We start from the raw sequence: 5,336 nt of genomic DNA on the forward strand, positions 1-5,336 counted from the left end.
CCCTTTTTTAGCATGATGAACCTGCTGACTGATGGATACAACTGCAAGCGGGTAATCTTGGGTCAGTGGAGTTTCTTGCCGATCTTTGTTTTGGGATTTCCTCATTCATGTATGTATATTGTGTATACATTTTTGTTTTTATTTTATTCAACTTCAATGTAAACTCAAACACTTTTCCTGATTTCTTTAATGTCTCCAAATTTGTTTGGTTTTTGTTTTATTGTTTCAATACTAAGGACAAGTTAATAATAATAATAATAATAATAATAATAATAATAATAATAATAATAACAACAACAACAACAACAACAATAATAATAATTATCAAAGGTACAGATATACGAAGCCCAGTATATCCATCATGACTACTCGTCTGATAAGGATTCCCCAGACATATGCATCACAACCGTATGCGTGTGTGACAGGGTGATCTCATAAACAGCACATGACCTTGCAATTGGGGCCCACTTTCTTCAGGTCAAGCAGCCCATCCTGCTCAAAAGGTCCCTGTATAAGGTTTGTTTTTATTATTATTGTTATTATTATTTTCTCTTCATCACAGGTTTTGTTGGAGCTCCTGGAGTCTTGCATGCATAGCAGACTCGCTGTCTGTAGTCTATGGCACCATTATCTGTTCTTTTCAATTATCTAATACTTTCTTGTTTATTCTGGCCATGCCAAGGAGGCAAACTTTTTTAACTGGGCACTCTATTCCAATTTCCTTTATATTCCTCTTGATGCCTTCTGATACTGTTCCCAAGAACCTAATAATAATTGGCACTATTTCCCCTTCTTCATTTTCCATAGCCGGGCTATTTCATACTCAAGAGGGTCGTATCTATCTATCTTTTGCCTTCCTCCTCGATTATTCATCGGTCAAAGAGGCACAATATCAACCATGCAGCACATGTGGTGCACCTTGTCCACCACCACTAGATCCGATCTGTTATGCTCTAGCCCCTGATCTGTTTGAACTGGGAAATCCCAGAGGATTTTGCTGTTCTCCAACTCTGCCACACTGCTCTCCTTTCTTCAGCCAATCCCACCTATGTTTTCCAGCAACTTCTGTTGTGGCTAAATGGAATTGTTTGTGTAGTCCCTTCTTCAGTAATTCTTCTTCATGTCCTTTTTGTACTTCTGCCTTTGTTTTCCCTTTTTCCTCAGCTCTCAATACTCCCTCATTCCTAACTGTCATTAGCAGGGTTTCCTTACTTTGGGCTAGGTACCTCATTAAGCCCTTGATTTCAATATGTACGCAGTCTTCCACACTTATCAGTCCCCTTCCTCCATTTGCTCTCTTCATGTATAGGCGATCAGTGTCTGCATGTGGATGATGGGGTCCATGCATCGTTAGGAGCTTTCTTGACTTCCTGTCCACTTCAGGATTCCAATGCCATACCGAACTGCAGCGACTGCCCATGAGTTTATTGCCAAAATTATGTTTCTGGCATTAAGCTTTGAAGTCAATACTTTTCTCATTCGCCACAGGTAGTCTCTTTTTGCCTTTTCCTTCATGCCATGGTGTGTGATTCCATCTGCCAGTATTATCATTATTATTATTATTATTATTATTATTATTATTATTATTATTATTATTATTTTATTGTCTTTCACTTCTTCTAACGCTGGAGACGTGCTGCGGTGTCAGCTGTTCACTACCAGTGAACTAAGGTGACACTTCTTATTTTTCGAGTACCTTCTGGAGTATTTGAGCGGTTCCAAGTAGTGCTGTTTTCTGCAAGTGCTCCACCCTTATTGCAGCTCCTATTTGTTCCATGTACTTTTCAAGATTTTTACTCACTGTTCCCAGGGCTCCGACAATTATTGTTACTACTACCACCTTTTTCAGTGACCGCAACTGCTTAACCTTCCAAGCTAACCTGTTATATCTATCGACTTTTCTTTCTTCCTTATCGCACAACTTGTTGTCAGCTGGGCATACTATATCTATGATCCAGCATACTTTGTTTTCTTTCTCAATTAACACTATGTCTGGTTTCCTATTCTCAATCTCATGGTCGCACTGAATCATAAAATCCCATAGGACTTTTGCATTGTCATTTTCGATGATGCCTTCGGGTTTATGTTCGTACCACATTTTTTGCTCTGTCAAGTCCATACTTGTTGCAAAGTGTCCAATGGACAATCCTTGCTATATTGTCATAATGTCTCTTATGCTCTTCCTGGGCTAGTGGCATACATTGGCTGGTAACATGCCATACGGTTTCACCATTTTATCCACATATTCTTCACTTATCACTTTCTGTTCTGTTGTCTCTTCTGTATTTTATGTTGTTTGTTCTTAGTGCTTGCTCTTGGGCAGCACAGATTAGAGCTTCTGTTTCCAGTTTTAAATCACTTTTAGTCATCCACAGCCATCTTTATTCTCTGTCTGTCTTATCTTCAACATCCCTATAAAATTGTCCAGGTATTCTTTTCTTTACCCACCTATTTCAGTTTCATTCGTTTTCAATTAGTGATTGTTGTTGTTGTTGTTGTTTAACTTGAGACCATTTTGTGCAAGTGAAGGGCTTCTGCTTGAGCTATCCTGGGGCCAAATCAACGTACTAAACTAGATAATAGATTAAGAGTAACCCCACAACAAATTACATGTATAGTTACAGTCCCTGCAAGAGCTTTCTCCACAGTTTTTTCTGTAGCTAATGTCACCTGTAAGGCTTGGTGGAGGGAAGTTGGATGGAGGCTATGGTGGAGGAAACCTGCCCCAGATGCCACATATTGGTGGGGGGCAGGGAATGAAACCGGGAACTACATCGTTGTAAAGCAAACGATTTAACCACACAGCTATGTCTGGATGTAGTATTGAGAAACAGAACTTATAAGATCTTATGAGCACTACTACCATCACGTCCAGCAGAAGTTTTACATTGCTGCCGCCATTTAAAATAATAATAATAATAATAATAATAATAATAATAATAATAATAATAATAATAATAATAATTAATAATAATAATGATAATAATAATAATAATAATAATAATAATTGGACTTTAACATAGAGACAGATAGACCACAAACTAACCCTAACATAATCTTCTATAATTATGACCAACACATACGCCATAGAAACTGGGCCCATGAGCCTGGCTAGGCTTTAAAAGGGCGCATAAATAAAATATATATATATAGGGAGAGAGAGAAAGAGAGCTAGCCAGTTTAATTGAAGACATTATCGGAGGAGGAGTGTGTTGATTATTTCATTTGATGTTATTACTTCTGTTGGAATGAATGATAAAGCCCCTCTTTCAAGAGATCCTACCAATAAGAACAGACAGAAGTAGTACCATTAAGAAAGCAGCAGCTCTAGGGTTTGTAAATATCTATTTTATTGAAGACAGTTTTGAAATTACAAAATGTGTCCCTCATAGGGGCGCAGGAGTGGCTGTGTAGTAAGTAGCTTGCTTACCAACCACATGGTTCTGGGTTCAGTCCCACTGAATACTTGGGCCGATGAAAGCATTGTGAGTGGATTTGGTAGACGGAAACGGAAAGAAGCCCATCGTGTATGTATATATATATATATATATATATATATTATTCAAAAGATTTCCAACTCTGCCTGTTTTTTATTTATATTCTTATAATATTAATGTAGGATATGGAATATATAGTATATATAGTAAAATGAAATGAAGTATTGAGTGTCTTATTGAATAAATGAAATATTGAAAATTAAATATTAAATATTAAATATTAAAGGACTAGTATACTTTCTTGCATTTTAGCAGTCTTCAAGCTCCCATGTTGTGACAGGAAGTGAGATCGTTGCCAGTGCCCCTGGACTAGCTCTTGTGCGGGTGGCACATAAGATGTACCATTTTGAGCGTGACCGTTGCCAGTACCGCCAGACTGGCCTTCGTAGGATCTTCGAGCAAGATCGTGCCAGTGCCCCTGGACTGGCTCTTGTGCGGGTGGCACATAAAAGACACCATTTTGAGCGTGGCTGTTGCCAGTACCGCCTGACTGGCCTTCATGCGGCTGACACGTAAAAGCACCCACTACACTCTCTGAGTGGTTGGCGTTAGGAAGGGCATCCAGCTGTAGAAACTCTGCCAAACTAGATTGGAGCTTGGTGTTGCCATCCGGTTTCACCAGTCCTCAGTCAAATCGTCCAACCCATGCTAGCATGGAAAGCGGACGTTAAACGATGATGATGATGATGATGTATAGGTGCAGGAGTGGCTGTGTGTACTATGCATATAAGTAGCATACATATATAAATGTAGGTATGTATGTATATGTTTGCATGTCTGTGTTTGTTCCCCCCCACCATCGCTTGACAACCGATGTTGGTGTCTTTGCGTCCCTGTAACTTATTGGTATGGCAAAAGAGACCAATAGAGTAAGTACTAGGACATACAAAGAAAAAAGTTTTGGGGGTCGATTTGTTCGACTAAAAGGCGGTGGCTCCAGCATGGCCGCAGTCAAATGACTGAAACATATTAAAGAGTAAAAGAGTGAAATGGAATTGTTGCGGCTGCAATGGTATACAACCACATCAACAATTAAGCCATCGATAGATGATCTATAAAGAAATACAGATTCATTATATTTCAAAAAATAGCAATACCATTGCCTGCCTGCCTGCCTGCCTGCCTGTCTGTCTGTCGGTCTGTCTGTGTGTCTGTAAGTATTGTTAGTTAGGACAGTCTCACAAAGTACTTGATAACCTTGAATATCTAAATGCATGTTTCGTTTCATGATGCTCTGGATTTTTGTGATGAAGAGGAATAAGACATTTTATATGTTTCTTGTTAAAAGCCTGAAGAATGGAGGAGGTTGGGAAAGAAGCTAGCAGGTGAGTAACTGAGAGTAACTAGTCGGTGAGAAGAGAAGCTGATGATGTGAGATCTAAAAGAAATTGAGAAATTGACCCCCGATAGAACCATCTGGAAATAGACAGAGAGTGAGAGAGAACCCATAATGTGGGGAACTAAAAAACAGAAATAAAGCGCTATAATAATAATAATAATGATAATAATAATAATAATAATAATAATGATGATGATGATGATGATGACGATGATGATGATGATGATGATAATAATAAGGATGATAATGATAACAATAATAATAATAATAACGACGGTGATTATGATGATGATGATGATGATGATGATAATAATAAGGATGATAATGATAACAATAATAATAATAATAATGACGACGGTGATGATGACGACGATGATGATGATGATGATAATAATAAGGATGATAATGATAACAATAATAATAATAATAATGACGACGGGGATTATGATGATGATGATGATGATGATGATAATAAGGATGATAATGATGAAAATAATAAT

The sequence above is a fragment of the Octopus bimaculoides genome, chromosome 28 (assembly GCF_001194135.2).
Source record: "Octopus bimaculoides isolate UCB-OBI-ISO-001 chromosome 28, ASM119413v2, whole genome shotgun sequence".
Taxonomy (NCBI): domain Eukaryota; kingdom Metazoa; phylum Mollusca; class Cephalopoda; order Octopoda; family Octopodidae; genus Octopus; species Octopus bimaculoides.